We start from the raw sequence: 20,752 nt of genomic DNA, 5'->3' as shown, positions 1-20,752 counted from the left end.
AGACAAGAAAACACAATCAACGCGTGTGTTGGACATCCAGCATGGCTGAGCTCTCTGCCTCGGAGTGGACGGGGTGGACCTGGCTGTCGAGGGTATTTTAGGGTCAATGTGCTAAGAATTTGGATGGTTTGGGTAGAAAAATGTGCTACCATTTGGGTACCTGTGTGCTAAATAGGAGAAATTTATTTATTCGTCGGTTTTTAATGGCTTTATTTTTCTGACCAGCCTCTCACCAGTTTGAAGGTGAAAACAAGTGACTGCCTTTGCTAGTCCTTAGGAAAGCATTAAGCGCTGCTCTAAGGAACACCGGGCTTGCAGCCGGGGTGAGCTGTAGGTGCACGGGAAGGGCTGACCCACCACTTCTCATTTCTGCTCCTTCTTCTCTGCTCTTCTCCTGGGTTGTTATCTAGTTTGAATTTTTGTAGTAATGATATGGGGCACAGCTGGGTTGTGGAAACTCTCAAGAGCTGTTACATAAACATTGGTGAGCCACTGTTTTTCACGGAATTGGTCTATATTTTCTCTGCATATATTTCCCATGAAACAGTATCTGTGCATTTGAAATTGTTAACAAATGAGAATTATATATGTTTGGTTATTATCAGATGTAGTAACCCATCCATATGTCAGAGAAATACACTCTACTCTCTACTTAAGAATTATTTCTTGGTCTTAGGAAGAAGGAAGCTGAACAGATAATGCATGCATGTAAATAAATAGCATGGAAGCCACATTATTGTTTGTTCCAGGCAAGTTGCTTATAATAGTAATGAGAGGTACCAGATACCGATAATGCATGCAGAGCTATTTTGCTTTTGCGTCTAATTAGTTTCAGTGCCGTGTGACTCATTAATAATGGGCAACCAGTATAAAACATCCGCATGGCTCTGCCATTGTTTATATTCGAATCGTGAGGCCTGATGATCTTTGTCCTGTGGTTAAACAGGAGAAAATTAATTTCTAAGTGGTGTTCCTTAAAAAATGATCAAAAGACATATATGCAAAATGGGCCCATCTAAAGTATGAGACTGTCAAAACAGGTTCTTCCAGGAGGGATAAGAATATATACATGATTTAGCTCGATAAAAATCTATAAGTTGTTCAAAGTTAATATCTTTCAAGTGAATGAATTTATGAAAAATGCAAAACCAGAGGATAGTACTAAGAATAAATTAATTCAACTTAATTCAAATTATATATTAAATATGCATTATGAGTGCGGTACTGAGCTCATGTCAACATTTCTCTCTGTCCTTTACTTAGCTGGTTTGGTTTGAAAAGACCCTACTTCACAGCATTACAAAAGCAGAAGAGGCATTGAAAGGCTGAATTTACTTTTGAAAGTCATGAGGACACTGAGTATAATTATGGGCAAAATATACTGAAAAACAGGACAATATAATAATAGTAATTATTACCGTCACCACCATGTTGCCATCACCATCATCATCATACTGCCATCTTCATCAAAATGCCCTGCCATAGACCTTTTTCTTTTCTTCTTCAGCACATTATTCCCACACACTTGTCGCTGCATTCTTTGTTTCCTCTTCTGTTAGCAAAGTATAGTTGGCACACAGTGTTATGTTGGTTACAGATCTACAGCCTAGAGATTCCACAAGGTCCATGAGGCCCATGTAAACCACAGGCATAGCCACCCTCTGTCACCAGACGATGCCATTACAGTGCCTGTGCTGCACCTCTTACTCTCCTAACTTACTCATTCTGTACCCACAAGCCTCTGTCTCCCACTCTTCACTACTACGTTATTAACACAATCTCTTTAACTGGAGCAGAATACTCTTTGGTTTAGGATGCCTTTTGTCACCTTAGTGGGGCTTGAAAATCCCATTCCAGAGACTAGGAGACAACTCACAAAGGTTAAAAGCCAGATAGAAATGGACTAGGGAACAAAGAGCAAGAACAGAGCAAAGACAATTGTTCAAGTCAGTTGGTACAGGTTCTGAGTTTAATTTTATTGCAAAATAAATATTATCGTAGCGCTCTGTGAGCCTGGCCTGAGTTACAGGTGGTTGCTGACTGGATCATTGGCTATGATCACTTATTTGCTACTTTTCCCTCTAAAAATATGTTTCTGAAAGTAATGGTGACATTTGTTTTTTGCAAAGAAGAGATGAAACCTTTTCAGAAATAAAACGTAGGTAGTCTGACATTAATATATAGTGTGTTTCCTCCCTGAACCTCTAGTTTCATTTGGATGCCTCAGGGGAAAGGGCCAGTGTTTTCCAATAAAACATACATTTTCATATCCTTCATCAGTTAGTTTAACAAATAATTCAGTGCTTCCTCTGGGCCAGGCCCTGAGCCAGGTCCTGAAATTGAGTGGTGGGCAAAGCCAGTACGCCGCCCTAGTGGAAATTAAGTCAGCTACTGGATCCAGTTTTAGTATATGTGCTGCCAAAGCGAGCACTCAGCTACTGGATCCAGATTAAATGTTCTTGTGCTGTGTTATTCAGAGGCCCATATTTTACCTCTTCCCGCCCCTCCATTCATGTTACAATTGTTTTCTACACAATTCTGTACTTTACATAGTCTACTTTACCATTGGTTATCTATCCACTGAGTTGCTCCCAAAAAGTTTATTTGGGAAAACATGCAGGCTACTCATGAGACGAAGCTAATAGGGCGTGGTTGAATTTTTCATACCTTGAAGGAAAATTAAACAGACCGTTCCCTGAATGGCCCTCCTGAGTTTATTTCCCAGACTGATCATGCACTCTGCTGAAAAGCAGAGTAACTTACTTACAGATTAATAATAAAATTTAAAAAAAGATAATAATAAAATGCAAGAATGATGGATATGAATGAAATGGCTGAATAGGAAACACTCTAGGAACCTCAGGAATGCTATAAATGTGAAAAAAAAATCATGTTTTGTGGCCAAGTAGATAAGCAAAAGGAATTGACACAGCACATTTTTAGGTGATCACTATAAGCTGCAGGTTTTGTCACATAGCATTCCCAGTCACTTACTTCTTAGAAATATTCTTCCAACCTACTTTATTAATGTTCCAAAATAGAATATATACATGGGATCACCAAGAGCATTCATATCTTCCCCTTTTGTTGGATTCTCTTATGAATCTTGATATGGATAAGTCTTGAAAATGCCTAGAGCATCAGAAAGCCTTCCAAACCAGTGGGGATATTCACACGGAAACAGATGAAGAAATGACGTGTACAGATGAAGCATGGTAGAGTGGTATAGACCCATTAACCCCAGATCATTTATTTGACCGTGAATGGCTTATGTTCAGCTGTCCACAAGAGCCTAGTGCAGAAGTAAGAGAGTAAGAAGTCCCGGGGTTCATCGAGAGAGATCTCTCAAGTTAGGTTCTCCAGAAGCAGACCCCGAGGAAGCAGTTTGGGAACAAGTAGTTTATTTAGTTTATTTCAGAGGTGAATCTAGGAAATTCTAAGAGATGAGTAGGTTAGTGCCTTGAATCCTTGAATGGCAGAAGGCCAGACAAGAGTGTGCTATTTTGTAGGTTTGTCCTACACATGAGGAATAACAGGGCTCAATCCCCCTGAAGCTCACAGGAGACACCATAGAACATTTTCTCAAGTTACCGAACCGAAGGGTGAAATAGTTGAGATTCTTTCCAGCTTCCCATCTGTCACTGATTGATGGCTGCTTGCAAGGACATTAATTTCCTGGCACTTTTGGTTTGCGCTGCATGAAAAGTAAAAATAGCCCTAAGCAACTGCGGTAAGGAAACCTCATCTTTTAGGGTGAGATCTAAGGGCACACGAGCTTTGCTACCACAGCACCTATTGTAGCTGAAATACACGTGTCATAAGGGGTAGCAGAAAAAGTGTCTTTTCTCATGCATCTGGGTTTGAATCTTGATTTGTTTGCTTACCGGCTATGTAAACTTGGCTAAAGTCCTTGCATTTTTATGTCCTCAGTGTCTTCCTTTGTAAAGGAAGACACTGAGCCCCTGACTGCCTTAAAGGACAATTGTAAAGATTAAATGGGACAATGGATGTCCAGACTCACGGAGAATGGGGCACTTACGAGAGCCAGAGGACGAGAAATCTGTTTATTTATTTATTCAGTAAATATTTATTAAGTACATACTATGTGCCAGGTCTGTAGCAGATATTAAGAGCAGAGATGAATACAAAAATACACAGCTTTCCTGTAGCTGGGAGAGATACATAATGAACAAGCACACTTACATAATAACCTGCTGTTCTTCTCAGGACCCTCCTGTGCTCTTGTTCCACAGAGTGACCTCTGACTCCTTCGCATTACTCCTTTCTTTTTAGGGTGCTTGTTCCTTAGCTAGGTCTTCCCCACAGCTCCCCTGGGACCTGGTGCTGCCTCTCGGTTGCTCAGGGGTCACTCCAAATGCCCACCCTCCCTCCTGTCAAAATATGTACACCCTGTGGTATTTTCTAGAAAGGTACTTGCCATTTATTTGTCATAGCAGAAAAGTTTGGAGAAACTCATTCTAACTATTATTGACAATATAGTTGTACGTATAGTATAACTGTATGTACAGTATAGTGTATAAGATACAGCATAATGGTACAGTATAATGTACTATAAGGTATAGTATAATGTCTTATCTTCCTTTCAGACTTTTCTGTCTTTAGAATTTCAGGTAGTAGAAGAGGTTATTTTGATCAGAATGGTGATCATCTACTCTTTTGAGGGAATGCAGAAAAAGATTTTATTTTATTTTTTAATTTTAATTTTTTTTATTTTTAAAAATTTTATTTATTTATTTGACAGACAAGATCACAAGTAGACAGAGAGGCAGGCAGAGAGAGAGGGAGGAAGCAGTCTGCCCGCTGAGCAGAGAGCCTGATGTGGGGCTCGATCCCAGGACCCTGAGATCATGACCTGAGCCAAATGCAGAGGCTTTAAGCCACTGAGCCACCCAGGCACCTCCAGAAAAAGATTTTAATTGCTTGCCTTTGGATAGGCATTTTACCCCCTTACTCCTAGAAACCCCCCTGTGAGATTGCTATTAGTATCGAGTATCAAAGGATATGGGTAAAGGAGACGGTGGAGTTTAGAGAAGCATTGACTTGTCCAAGGTCATGCAGCAATAGTCCTTGAAAATGGGGATTCAAAATGAGCTCTAACTACAGTGCTTTTCTAATTCATGGTACCACCTGCCCAACACACCTGTGAAGAGCTTCTGCTTTTACTTAACTGCTCAGATAAGATGATTCTGTGGCAGGTCTCAAAGTGGGGTCCATGCAGAAAATGAGATTTCTGGAATGAATAATTAGAGTGCACACTTGCTTGGGAACTAGAGGTGGGAGTTGGGGAGGAGGGTCCTTCCTACACACCCTTGCGGATAATGATTGCTGCATGGTTTGGTTAGAATTTGGAGGAGTAAGACTATTTGGCAGAAGATACACAAAGTGAAAGGGGAGATGCCATTTTCCGTTAAGCAGTAGAGATGCCATCTGGGTATTATCTCCAGACACTGTGCTTTTTAAACACAGAACACGCACATCGCTGAAAACAGCAGAGGCACGCTTCTCAGTGTTCTCTGCTGGATGGGGCTGAACTGGCTTGGAAATGGGACATTTTCAAAGAAATGCAGTTTTATTATCTTCAAATATATCTGCCAGAGCTAGGAGCGGGTGAATAGGTGAGGGAAAGACTGTGATACAGGGAAAGAGAAAATTCAGCCTGAAACCATGCTTTTATTTTACTATCGCTTTGTGATCTTGAGCATGTTTCTTTTACTACTTTGATCTTTAGTTTTCTATAAAAATTGAGATTATATTTGAAATTACATGTACTTTATAAAGCTGGATTTTTAGAAAGATTTTATTTATTTATTTATTTGGCAGAGAGAAGGAGGGAGGGAGAGAGAAAGAGAAAGGGGAGGAGCATAGGGGGAGGAACAAGCAGACTCCATGCTGAGAAGGGAGCCTGACGTGGGGCTTGGTCTCACAACCCTGAGATCACGACCTGAGCCGAAACCAAGAGTTTAGATGCTTGTCTGACTGTGCCACCCAGGGGGCCTCCATAGCACTCTTATGAAGGCTAACCTTGATAATATGTATGCTACTTAGACATTCACCAGCTTGGTTAAAAATGAAGTCAAATCAACATGAATAGAACTTTTGCTAACTCCATATTTCCCTCTCAGTTATTTTCTGGATTCCTCAAATGGTGTCTTTCAAACAATTATGTATCAAAGGTGCTATATACTCTGGGCTTCACTCCCCTTAAACTGCACAGGCACCTCTGGCCTGGATCACCCTGAGGTCTTTCTAGATCTGATAATATTCCTAAAGTGATAAGACGATAACTTTAGGAACGAGAAGAAGGAACTCTTCTCCAAGTTGGCTCAGTTAGAAGAATCCCCAAATGTTACATAATTAGTAGATCCTGTCCATCCTCCCTCCCCACCCATTTCTCTAAAATCATGCTATCGAACTTCTATCACACTGTCACAAGGGTGCAGAGCCAGGATTCAAAGTCCAGTATGGTTCAGAGCCCTCAAACGCTCAGCTGCCCTTGCTGGACAATTGAAGTGGCCTTTCAGATGAGATAGAGCAGGTAACCCCACAGAGAATTCAAAAAAAAACCCTGACCCTCACCTAACGGGCCTATGATTACATGAGATCCCAGCTCACATGTAAACACCAGCGGGGTAAGGTGGAAACTTATCTCAGTGCTTCTAGGACTCCCTACAATTTCCAGTTTCTGTTAGCCATGTTAGGGCACCAACTCTCAAACCAAATATTTTCTTTTGTCATGTTCCTGTTCTCTCCAGCAGTATCTCCTTCTGCTACTATTTAAGTTAGAGTGAAGAGCCTCTCTAGGAATTTTCACTTTCTACTCAGCCCCCTCCCTCTAATGCTGTAATTTTTGCCTTTTTGATTTCACAGTTCCCTAATTTGGGGATTGCATTTCCTAGGATTAAATTTACACGATTTAATCCCAGATTAAAAGAGAGGCATGTGGGTGGCTCAGTCAGTTGAGCATCGGTGTCTTGATTTCAGCTCAGTTCATGATCTCAAGGTCATGACATCAAGCCCTACGTTAGGCTCTGTGCTCACTGGGGAGTCTGCTTGAGATTCTCTCTCTTCCTCTGCTCTCTCCCTCCCCATGTTCTTCTGCATGCTCTCTCTAAAATAAATAAGTACTTTTTAAAAAATGTACAAAAGAGCATGACCTAGAACCTTGTCAACTGGGGAATCTTCATTGGATGGAGTTGATCTTTGACATTCAGGTCAGTTCTTAGACATACTCAAGGCAACAGTCACAAGAATCACATATAAATCAAGGCAGCTACATGGTAGGCACGTTAGGATAATTCTCTAGGCTCTGCTTCTCAAACTCAACTTCACATTTTGGTCTTTGTTCTTACCTGGTTTCCTCTTTTGGACCTTCTTTTTTCTTTTTTCTTTTTTTTTTTTTTAAAACACATCCCCAGTGCCTTCATATGAAATCTTGTTTGGACTAAATGATTGCATTTTTGATTAACATCTTCTTGAATATACTCTGTTTAGTTTCCTAGATCTTAACCACTACTCTGACCCAGACTACCAGGATAATCATAACTGCTTTTGCTATTGTTAGATATCACAGTGTACCACAAACTGTTCTGATTGTTCAGCCCACAAACCTTTCTAATGTTCACATCAACACTTTACACTCAGTAACCCCTTGGGCTCTTCACACATATGTGCCTTATTTCTTTCTTATATTCATATTTTTTTCCTTTCATACTTCCTTCTTATTTCTCAATATAAGCCACTAGGTATGGCAACCAGATGTTATATTCTGTGATCTCCTTGTATTTTTTTTTTTTTACTTCCAATTAGCCTTTTAGACCATGTGACTTGAATTTTCATAATTTTTCACACACCGACTGTATCATCAGTTAAGAAATACTCTAAGACCTCCACCCACACTTTGAGGTGGGTATAAACTTAGCTTCATCTAATCTACCCATCATAGTATGCATTTGATGGATGGTTTTGATTTTCCAAAGTATGATCTTTAGTCCAAATCAAGGCTTACGCTTGTTCTCTCTTACTCTCTAGTACTGGAGAGGACTCTATCAGTCTCTAGACAGGCTCTTGCCCCTCGCTTCCGTTCACTTGACTAACCTCCAGCTGAGCCCAGTATGTTCGCTTTCAGGAAGACGAAGGTGATTGCCCCATAGACAGCATTGTCTTTGAGGCTATGGGGCGGGGTTTGGGTTGGGGGAGAAGACCAGGACAGACTCCTAGTCTTATAGGAACCTCCAAAGTAATGAAGACATAAGGTGAAGAAAGCTCCTGGAATCCTGGGTGGGGCAAGAAGGAAGTGATCTTTTCCCTCCCAGTGATTTTAATGAAGGAAGACATTTTAAATGATCCTTGAAAAATACGTAGATAAGAACAATAGTTAATGCAGATGGTATGTAATATGGCAGAGTTTGGATTTAGGTGATCTGACATCCCATGCTTGGCTCTTAACCATTGTTTTCTAATGCCTGCATAATATTTAATAGGCGGGGGGAAGATAAATTTCCATGAACAAATCAATGAAGACATTGGCGCTGAGCTCAGAGTATGCCCCTTTTGATGGAAACAAGTGAAACCTCATGGGAAATAGCAAGAGATGAAGCTAGAAAGATATTTGGGGCTGATTATTGAAGCCTTTGAACATTTTGCTAAGAATTTTGAGAATGATTTGATCCTTAATTGATTCAGCAAATTTATATGAGCATCTATTACGTATGAAGCCTTAGCAGTGTGTTAGTGAATAAGGAGGTGTTAAGCAAGTGAGCAGGAGAAGACTGTATTAGAGTAATTTCATTTCACTTGTCAAGAACAAAAACCAGTTTGAGTAGATTGAAGAGATTAAGTGGAGTCAATGATGTATTATGCTCTTAAAAACAGATTGTGATGGGAATTAAAGAAATAGGAGAGGATCGTAGGGAGGCTGGAGTAAAGGATTGGGGGTGCGGTGGAGATTTGGAGAGTGTGTAGATGGAGAAGTAAGAGAAACTGGGGAGGGATAAATTGAATAAGTGGCAGTAATTCAAGGGACATGTAAGATTGTACAAATGGAGGGCTTGACCTCAGAGCAGAGCAAAGCAATCCCTCTCCCAAGATGGGAGTGAAGATGGTAAAGGTGGGTAGAACCACAGCCACATTTTGAGCTACAAGAGGGAGGTTGAGGAACTTTACTCTTACTCACTAGTGTGTTTTAAAGGAAGGAGCCTGGATCATTTGATGGAACTGTCAAGGGAAGAGTTAGGGCCTCCGGACACTTCATGATGATTGTTCTGGAGGCGGAAAGAGGGGCTCGGCTCGGGATGGGTGGAGACTTATTCTGGGCCCAGTTTCACAACCACAAGTCCACATGAAGGGCTCATGATGAGTTTTCACCAATACCACATTGACTACAAAGAAAACGGAGTGAAAATAAATATTAATAACCTCTGAGCATGTGGAGCACTGCAAAGTGGGAAGGCAGGTTCGATATTTTTATCTTTCAAAAGAGCTGCAGGCAAAGAAAAGTAGCCTAAAAGCAAAAAAAAAATAATGCAAGTTGTTATTATCCTGGAAAGTCAATGGTGCGTAATAAGAGATGGGCTTTGATTTTTCTGCTTTTGAATACGGGGTATGTTTTACAGGTTTAGGTTATGGCGTTTTTTGTCAATGTAATATGGTTCTGAAGACGAGGAGGCTTCTCTGCAAATGATTCCAGGGCTCTCACTACTCAGCGCTATTGACCATCAGAAGACCACCAGAGTCATCAACCATTCAGAGCAATTTCCCGTGCATTAAATACTGCATCTTCTTCCCTTCCCACTTTTCTTTCATCTCTACTTCCTGTCTTTTTGCTGCTGTTAATATAAAATATGATTTTTCACACATTTTAGTTAGGTTGTGATCATGATTCTGTGGCGATTACAGTTTCTGAGTTGGCTAATGCCTATAGGATTATCATAAGATATTTATACAGCTTCACTTTTTGATAATGTTTAGTATTAACAGACAGTGACATTCGTAAACTGTCAAATATCATGGAGCACAAGTTGAATGAAGAGTAATGCATACATTAAAGGACAGAAGTCTACATAGCTACCAAAACCAATTCCATTATGACTCCAATCCTAGTACATTGCTTTGTTGTCCTCCAAGGATGGTTTAAAATCAGTGCTCAGCCTGTGATTCACCCACGTTAGAAATCATCCAGAATTTCTCAAGGATTAACATCATGTAGCTTTTTTCTTTGCTTGAGTATGGATTACTAAATCTTCTGGTTGACATAGGGAGACAGAATGCAGAAAGAAAATTTATCACAAAATGAAGTGGAGCTTGACTAATTACAAAGCCATAAAAAACGAGGTTGGAGGGCAGTCATTGGGGCTGTAGTATCACAGGTTGTAGGGAATCAATGTCTTACAAGGTGTAGGGGTATAATGTTTATATTAAGAGGAACTATAAGTGTTGTCCAGCAATCCCTGAGCTTTAGACAGCTGAATTTCCCCCCATGTTTAGCACTGAATCATTGAGTTGATTTTTTATTTCCTACCGAGTTGATTCAACATTCTAACTACATCTAAGTTTTTCTCCAGACCCGTGCTCAGCCCTATTAGATGTAATGTCCTCTTTTAATAATAATTCTCTACACCAGTGCTCAGCCCTATTAGGCTTAATGTCCTCTTTTTATAATAATTACTTTTTTATGACTTCTCTACAATTCTGAAATGAAATTAATAGATAATAACCAATCTACAAGCAAAATTTTCAAAACTCAATGTAATGCTATAACTATATTCCAGGGATGTAACTTCTCTATATTTCAAGGGAGGGTAGTGTTTTGCCTTATTATACCAAGAGATGCTTGTTATTTTGGAAAATCATGTCACCAATGGAAATAGAACTTACAGAATTTGCGGACACCACTCTACTGCAGTCATCTGCTTCTGAAGTCACCTATAGACTCAAACATTTGGCTACTTTAATATGTCTTCAAGGGTAGTCATGCAAGAGCATTTATATATTTAAGTGTTCATTCTATTGTAGCAAATTATTCCCTTTGATTTCTCCTTTGTTTTATATGTAGAGCATTTTTTGCATTTTTGAAATTTTGCGTGTTGATGGGTTACCTATAAACTTCATTTCAGAGTAGTTAAGCAGATGAGGACTCTAGTGATCTCAAGATTCAGTTAAGGCTGAAGGTTCCACCTCATGTTTCTCTGGATTTTGGTTTCTTGTCCACGGGGGCTGGAGGGGGCAGATAGGGGAGACTGATGACCTGTTTCTTCTATGTTGGCCTTTCCATAAGGTTGCTCACAACATGACAGCTTGATTCCCCCAGAGCAGGCAATACATCAGGGAGAGAAAGAAGGAGGGTGGGAGAAATATCTTATTTGATCTGGCTTTTAAATTTTTTTTAATTAAGTTCAGTTAGCCACCCTATAGTACATCATTAGTTTTTGATGTAGTGTTCTGTTTTTAATTTAGTTACTACCATTCCAGCATTTCCTACCGTAATTCAAGGAAAATGTGCAATACTTGCTGAAAGCGCTCTGAACATCCCAAGTAATTTAATCAGCATTTATGGGATAACATGTTCTGGTGGAAGTACTGCTCTAGCAACCCCAAATCCTGACTTCTAACTACAGTGCTGCCCTATTACTCGTCCCTTCACTGGTCCCTTGGGCAAGTCACAACGTTTTGTGACATAACAAGAAATAGTCTCTGTCTGTGTTTCCTCATACAGAAATCCTAAAATTCTTGTAATTTCCTGAGTAATACGGGTGCTGAAAACATCTTTTGTTCTAATATTTGGTCTTTGACCCTGGTTCCTGACAAAAGAGCTCCTAAGACCCTTGGAATCTCCAGAGTGATGAGTGTCTTTTTGTATGCTAATGAGATGACTGGTGTCTGGAAGTCCCTGGACAACTTCAGGATGGGGGCTAGTCATCAGAAAGACCAACCCAGGTTTAGAACTTGGAGCTTCCGGTCCCATCCTGCAGCTTCTGTGGAGAAGAGAAGGGCTGGAGTTTGAGTACACAGACAATTATGCCTATGGGATAAAATCCTCATAAAAATCCCGAAACTATACGGTTTGGAGGGCTTCTGGGTTGGTAAACACATGCATGTGCCAGGATGATGCTGAACCCCAATTCCATGGGGACAAAAGCTAATTTGTTCAGGACCCTTCTGGACTTTACCTGGTGTGAGTCTTTGTCTATATCCTTCTGATAAACCAGTAAACATAAGTGTTTCTCTGAGTTCTGTGAACCATTATAATAAATCACTGAATGTAAGTCAGGCTCATGGGAACTCACAGTCACAAGGACAGATGACAACTTGGAATGTGCCACTGGGGTCTGAACTGGGGTGGGGCAGACTAAAGGGATTGAGCCCTTAAACTGTGGGTCTGTGCTAATTCCAGATAGTTAGTGTCGGAATTGATTTCTAGAACTTCCAGTTGGTGTTGGGAGAGTTGGAAAATTGGTCAGTGTGGGAAAATACCCTGACTTTTGGTGTCAGAAGAATGGAGCTTCTGTACCAAAACTGACATGAATTCACTCCTTGGTGAGTCCCAGGTAGAAAGGACACTGGGTGGAGTTCTCACACAAAGGACATTTTATTTGCAGCAAGTAAGATCCAAGAGAATAGTTTTCTTTTTTTTTTTTTTTTTTAAGATTTTATTTATTTATTTGACAGAGAGAGAGATCACAAGTAGGCAGAGAAGCAGGCAGAGAGAGAGAGGGAAGCAGGCTCCCTGCTGAGCAGAGAGCCTGATGTGGGGCTCGATCCCAGGACTCTGGGATCATGACCTGAGCCGAAGGCAGAGGCTTTAACCCACTGAGCCACCCAGGCGCCCCCAAGAGAATAGTTTTCAAAGCTCTGACTCCCCAAGTGGGGGTGAGAGGATTTCTTTTATTTGGAGTTAGGATTAGTATTCAGAAAGGGGAGTTCTGTCATCCTATGTAGAGGTGGGTGTAAGCTCATACATGTGTACTTAGGGAAATATGTACCGTATGTTAATGCACTCTCCTTTGGCAAAGACTTTAACATTATAGTGAGGTAAAGGTAACTGTCAGATACTCTAGCATCCATCCCTGGGAGTGTGAATCAGTGGTTGAGCTCAGATTGGTCTAGGCCACTGGACCTCTTTTTGGTGCTTGCCTCCAAAAGATAAAGTTCACATTCCTGTGAAGACAGGAGATGAGCAGGGGTCTTGCTGGTGACTATTTTAACCTCATTAACCCTACAGGGTGTGGTTTCATTTCGTCTTAATCTTTAAGCCTGGTTTTGATCATTTATGTAAAGGAAACCACAATACCCACATAAATTCCCAAGGGGTTCCTTCCAAAAAAAAAAAAGGGTTGTGGAGATACTTTGAGAACTGTGACATGTCAGACAACCTCAGGGGTTATTATTATATGTACCATTGTTTCTATGGGGAAGGGCCTTCCAAGTTCAAAATAGCACTCATATAAATAAACTTGGGAAACACAATGCACTTGTATATTGGGAATTTCCTATATTTAAAACCCATGTTTATACAGATAAAATTGTCTGTGTAGTTCATGCCTAGGTCCTGATAAGGAGGTTGATGTGGAATTATTTTTAGTCTGGTTAAATTTTAAGATTTTTGCCTGAATTATTTTTCAAATGAGATTCTCATGCCATTGAAACAGAGAAAAGAGACAAAAGAGAAGTGAAGCTAAAAATCCACCAGAACAAAAATTCGACTTCAGTATTACCAGAAGCCTCGTAGTACTGAATATACAACAGACAACTAATGAGTTTCTTTCATGTAAGGTAGAAGAAGTTTAAGGTCAGCAGCAGATAGCCATGGACAATATAATATGAAGAGAGGAGAAGCTATGGCTGAGTAGCAGCAACATGAAGTTCTCAAGATCGCCTTCGATGTAGATCAGTGCGAATACCGGTTCCTCCTCACGGTCCTCGTATTCTGAATCAAAATCATTTCTGAGTTCCTGTGCGTATGATGTGCAGTGTATAGCATGGAGACCTTTCAGACATTATTTAGTAATGAGCTCCTCAAAACACAACTTTCCCAATAAAGTCAGCAGGAGAAGCTTTGTTGGTTCTACAAGAACCTGTGTGGATCATTCACAAAAAGCAGCTTTTAACAATCTGAGCTAAAGCTTTAAATATGTCTGGTGTTGAATATAAAATCCAAGCCTGATTAACTACTCACTCCTGAAAATCCAGATTCCAGATGTAACATACAGGCAGAGAGCAACGAATGAGCAATACTGGTCAAAATACGTGCTCGGAATTTTCCACTGTCATGGCCGTGATCATCATCATCATTATCGTCATTACTGTCCATCTAATCAGCGAAGCAGTGTGGTGTTGTTCCGGGTTCTGCAAATAGCCCTATTGCCTGAAAATATAAAATCCAAAATTAGTTTACAGACAGATGATGCATATGGGAATTTTGCAGATAAGTGGATTTTCTTTTAATAGGTGCCTATTGAAGTGGGGCTGGAAGTTGAACAGGATAATAACATTTTTAAATTTAGCTGGTGTCGATCTGCTCTTTCCTAGTGCTGCTTTTCCCTGGACTCTTCCCTAGGATTATTCAATCTCTTCTCTCCTATCATCCACACATGAAATATATCCAGGGTCGTGGGTGGTACAGTCAGTTAAGCATCCCACTCTCGATTGGGCTCAGGCCATGATCTCAAGGTTGTGAGATCAAACTCTGCAGGGCTCTGTGTTGGGTGTAGACACCTGCTTGAGAGTCTCTTTCTTCCTCTCCCTTTGCCCCTCCCCCCACCGCGCTCTTAAAAAAAAAAGAAAAAAGAAACATTATATTCAGGTTCGATATCTCATATTCACCTTCCTTAATATAACCTCTCTAATGCATTCCCATTGTTTAACTTCCATTTATATGCTGATGATCCCAAAAGTTCTAGATCTACCCCAGGCATCTTTCCAGATCAGTATACTTAGATGTTTCATTGACTTTTATGACCCTTTATCTAAACTGCTATAACCTGTCATTCCTTTATGCAGACTCAGCGTCCTTTACCTTACCTTCTTAGAAGTGATAGAAGAGGTATTTAAAAAAGGAATTGATCCTTCTTAATGTGGAAAAATAAGAAACAGAGTTATCCATACTGTGAGAAGTTCCTGAAAGACACCAAGCAGAAAACGGCCTGAAATTGACTGAGTGATGAGTGAATTGTTGAGAAAAGTCCAGGAGTTCAGAGGGCGAGCCACATGCAGAAATGAAGAATACCAAGGAGAGGAGAGGGCCCAAGGGAGATCTGAATGATGGTTTCTTGAAGACTTCCACTGAGAGCGGAGGGTAATACTGGGCCTTTCAATGTCTTTTTTGATATCACCATCCTCACCACCTTCCCAACGATGCTTGAGTCCAGTGACGAGCTTCAGAGGGATTTCCCATCAAACAAAAACAGAAAGCATAGTTCTAGGCCCTGAGAAGAGGAAGAGGAGCTGGCCACCTCAATGTGGTTACCAGTTCTGAATTCCATCCTTTCTGCACAGCAGTGAGAGGCAGGCTGAGGTAAACAGACACTGATCCTCCAAAGAATAGGAATCATAAGGTTCTTAAGGAAAACGAGTATCATGAAACAGAGGTGTTCAATAACAGAAAATCTAGCAACCAGAGAAATAGTTATTGGAACCATCAGGAAAGCCATAAAAATACTTGGCTGTCCTCAGGTGTGTAATGAAGACCTATCCATTGTGTCCAGTAGACCTCTTTAGTGTCAGGCCTCAGAAACAAACTGGGCTAAATTAAAAAAAAAATTATCACAAGTAGATGAAGACCTAGACAACCAGGGTTAAAAATAGAACAAGAACTACAAGGACAAAGGGGAGGGACCATGCATGGGGAATAATTCTGCTGAGATCCACCTTCATCTTAAGATGATCCACACATTTCTATCTCTTTGATTCCCTTTGATTAATATTCATGTCACAGGAGAGAGTATGATTTGCCTAGCTTAGACCATGCGGCCACCCCTTGGGTAGGACAGGGCAGGGACCTTGATTTACAATTCCATAGATTCTGTAAGATGGGGAGAGGTGATGACTGAAAATAAAATTGGTGTGCTCAAAACACAAATAGAACAAATAGAATCACAAATAGAACAAATAACTGTAAGCATCCATGAAATGGAAATAGGAAGCGATGAAAAAATAGCAAGAATCAGGGAGAGTATGATCAATAGTGTTTTTAAAAACTGGTGGGTTTATGCTAATGCAGAATGGACACAGTTTAACAGTGAATTTTTGGCTCTGTGATTGGGCCAAAGGAATTCTCCCAGAATGAATTTCTATAGCATGAAGAGATATAAAGTAGTTGGTTCTAAACACTACCTAGTAGCAGTTAAAGAAACACGAGACAGAAAGATTGGTGGGAAGAAATAATTAAGTTTGTTGTGTAATATATTCATTATCATTTCAATATATTTTCTGATTTCTATTATCATTACTTCTTTGACCCACAAATTATTTTACTTTCTTTAGTTAGATTTCTGATACTCAATTTCTAGCTCAATCCTACTACGGTAAGAGCATATCCTCAGAATAGGTTTCAGTTCACTTAAATGTGTTAACTCTTATTTCATTGACTAGAGTATGAAAGTATATTTTTAAATATTCTGGGTGTACTTGTAGAGAATGTCTGCTCTGCCTTGTTGGATAAAATTTTCTATGGATGACCATACGTTTTCAAATTTATTAATTTTGTGGTTTAAATCTGCATCCTTATTATTTATTTCATATCGACTTTTATTTGTTACTGAGAGAGGAATGTTAAGCTTTTGTCAGTGTTGTGACTTGTAGTAGTCAATGTACTGGTCTTCTGTTATGACAGATTTAGCTCCATAATATTTCATGTTTTTGAGTCTATTGTGAAAGTTACTTTTAATTTCAGTTGTGGATTATCCATTGTTTGTATATAGAAATACAATTGATTTTTTATATTGATAATTGTATCATGTAAACTTGTTCAACTCCTGTCTTAGTTCTAGTAGCATTTTAGTTGATTTCACAGGATTTTCCAAGTAGACAATCATCTCATCTATGAATAACAAATTTTACTTTTTCCTTTCTCATCTACATCTAAATTATTTCTTTCTGTTGCTTTCTGTTGTACTGGAAGGAACCTCCAGTACAATATTGAATAGGAATGATGAGAGTAATGTCCCTGTCTTGTTCCTGACCTTGGGAGGAAAACATCTGTCTTTCACTATTAAGTATTCTATTAGTTGTAGAGTTTTATAGATTCTCTTTGTCAGATTGAGGAAGTTCTCACATACCTGGAATTTTCTGAGACTTTTTATCAGGAATGGATTATTGAATTTTTTTGAAATGACTTTTTCGCATCTATGAAGATGATCCTATGTTTGCTTGTTTTGAATCTATGAATGTAATGAATTATGTTGATTGCATTTCAAATGTTAAACCATTCTTGATTTCTGGCATAAATCCTGCTTGGAAATGATATATATTATATTTGCATGTGCAATATATTAGATCTAAATTGTTATAATGTTAAGGTATTTTAATCTGTATTCACAGGGAATATTGATCTATAGTGGTTTATGTTTTTGTTTGGTTGCCTTTGTCTGTTTTTTGTGACAGAGTAGTATGGGTCGCATAGAATGAGTTGGCAAACATTCCTTCTTTGTTTTTCTGAAAGTTTGTAAAAATTGGTAGTATTTCTCACTTCAGTGTTTGCTAGAATTCTCAGTAAATCTGTCTAAGGTTGGAGGCTTTTTTTTCTTTTTTCCTTTTAGGAAGATTACCAATTACCAATTCAATTTCTTTTTTTTTTTTTAAGATTTTATTTATTTGTCAGAGAGAGAGAGAGAGTGAGCACAGGCCGACAGAATGGCAGGCAGAGGCAGAGGGAGAAGCAGGCTCCCTGCTGAGCAAGGAGCCCGATGTGGGACTCGATCCCAAGACACTGGGATCCTGACCTGAGCGGAAGGCAACCGCTTAACCAACTGAGCCACCCAGGCGTCCCCCAATTCTATTTCTTTAACAGAACCATTTAGGTCATCTATTTCTTAAATAAACTTGATCCAAAAAATGTGTCCATTTCATCTAATTAGCCAAATTTATTGGAATTCACTTGTCCACAACAGTCTCTGAACTTCTTTAAAATCATGTGGTGTATGTAGTGGTGTTATCCGTGCATGTGCTGATTTTCCGTCTGCCAATTCTGTCAATCGCTGGGAATGTAGTGTTGAAATACCTAGTTACAGTTGTGGTTGTGTTTTTGCCCCCTTGTAGTTCCATCAGTTTTTATTTCATTCTTGACATTGGTAATTTATATCTTTTCTCTTTTTTTTTCCCCTGCCTAGAAGTTTATCAGTTTTAATTATCTTCTCAAAAAAACATATTTTACATCACTGGGTTTTCTATTGCTTTTCAGTTTTCCAGTTCATTGATTTCTACTCTGGGCTTTATTATTTTATTTGCTCTTAATCTAGGTGTTGTATGCTCTTTTTCTAGTTTCATAAGGTGAAAGCTGTGGTCTAGTTGATGATTTCCTTTTCTTTATGTTGTCGATGTTTATTGCTATAAATATCTCTTTCAAGACTGCTTTAACTGCATCTCACAAATTTTAATAAGTTGTGTTTTTAAGTTCTTTAAGTAAAAAGTACTTTCTAACTCCTCTTTTGGTTTCTTTTCTATTAGAAGGGTGTTATTTACCTTACAAATACTTGGGGATTTTTAACAGAAGATATTTCGGTTATTAGTTTTAAATATGATTCCATTATGGTCAGAGAACACAGTTTGCATATTTATTGAGAGTTGTGTTATGGGCCACAATATGCTCAGTGAGCACATGAAAATAACATATATTCTGCTGTTGCTAGGGGGAGTGTTCTGTAAATATCAATGAAATTCACTTGATTGATAAGGTTATTCAAGTCTTCTGTATCTTTATTGAATTTTTGTCCATTTGTTGTATTAATTACTCAGAGAGAAGTGTTGAAACTTTGAATTATTGTGAATATGTCTGCATATCTTTGCACTTCTATCAGTTTATGTTTAATATAGCTGTGTTATTAGGTCCATAAACATTTAGCATTGTTACAGTCTCTTGAGGAATTGACCCCTTCATCACTTCGAAATAAAAATTTGAACCATACAAATATTCTTTGAACTATGATCTATTGTATTTGATATTAATATAACCACTCTAGCTTTATTTTCATTAATGTCAGCCTGATGTAGCCTTTTCCTTCATTTTACTTTTAACACATTTTTGTCTTTATATTTAAAGTGGATTTCTTGCAGCCTCATAGAATTAATTCTTGCTTTTTAAAAAATTAGTGTACAATCTCTGTCTTTCTATTAGGGTGTTTATACTGTTTATATTTAACATGATTATTGATACAGTTGTATTTAAATGAACAATCTTCCTGTTCTTCTGTATTTGTCTTATTTGTTCTATTTTTCTTCCTCTTTACATTCCTAGAGTGCAACTCTTTGTTGTGTATTTTAGTGGTTGCTTGAAGATTTATAGAATATATCTTTAATTCATCCTTGCCTTTGTGTAATACCATACTATTTTCCATCTAGTATGCAATCCGTGTAACACTGTACTTTAATATTTCCTCTCGTGGCTTTGTGCTGTTGTTGTCATATATTTTCATTTCTACATGTATTACAGACTCTACAATACTTTATTATTTTTTCTTTAAAAGAGGCTAAATTTTAAGGAGATTTATATAGAAAATATTTTATATTTACTTTTGTAGTTACCATTTCTGGTGTGCTTTATTCCTTCATGTAAATTCAAATTTCCATTTTGTCTTATTTTTCTTCAACTGAGGATGTTCTTTAATAGACATGAGTGTCTACTGTGTGATGAATTTTCTCAGCTTCTGCATGTCTGAAAATTTATTTTGCTTTTCTTTTGAAAGATATTTCAAACAGTAAAGAATTACATGTTGACTTTCTTTCAATGCTTTTAAATATCATTTCAACATTTATAAGGTTGTACTGTTCTAGATGAAAAAACCTGCTTTCAATCTTGTCTTTGCTTCTCTCTATGTAATGAGTCTTTTTTTTTTTTTTTCTGGATGCTTTTCAGATATTCTCTTTAACCCTGGCTTTAAGCAATGTAATTATCATGTGCCTTGGTGTTGCTTCCTTTTTTTTTTTTTTTTTTTTTTTTTTTTGGTGTTGCTTCCTTTATATTTATTGTGTTAGGGTCTAGAGTTTCTTGGATCTGTGAGTTTATAATTTTGTTCAAATTTAGAAAAAAATTACCATTATTTCTTCAACGATTTTTTGTCTCCTCTCCTTACCCTGCACTACCAATCCTTAAGGGATCCCAATTATAAACATATTTGTCTACTAGAAATTGTCTAAAAGTTTATGAGGTTCTGCTCCTTTTTAAAAAAAAAAAAATCTTTTTAAATCTCTATTTTTATTCTGGTTAGTTTTTATTGCTATTTCTTCAGGTATTTTAATGTCTAATCTATTTTTAATACTACCCAGCTTTTTTTTTTTTTTTTTTTTTCATTTCAGACATTATAGCTTTCATCCCTAGAAGTTTAATTTAGGGCTTTTTATTCCTTCATTGTTTAATTAGCATATTTAATATTTCCTCTAGCTTCTTGAACATAAAGAATACAGTCATAATAATGGTCTCAATGTCCTTGTGTACTAATTCTAGGCTGTCTACAATTTCTCTTCTTTGTGGGCTATATTTTCCCACATCTTTGTCTTCCTGGTAACTTTTTATTGAATGCCATGT

The sequence above is a fragment of the Enhydra lutris genome, unplaced genomic scaffold (assembly GCF_002288905.1).
Source record: "Enhydra lutris kenyoni isolate GAN:26980312 unplaced genomic scaffold, ASM228890v2 scaffoldscaffold34, whole genome shotgun sequence".
Taxonomy (NCBI): Eukaryota; Metazoa; Chordata; class Mammalia; order Carnivora; family Mustelidae; genus Enhydra; species Enhydra lutris.
The sequence above is the reverse complement of the archived record's forward strand: the minus strand, read 5'-3'. Positions refer to the sequence as shown.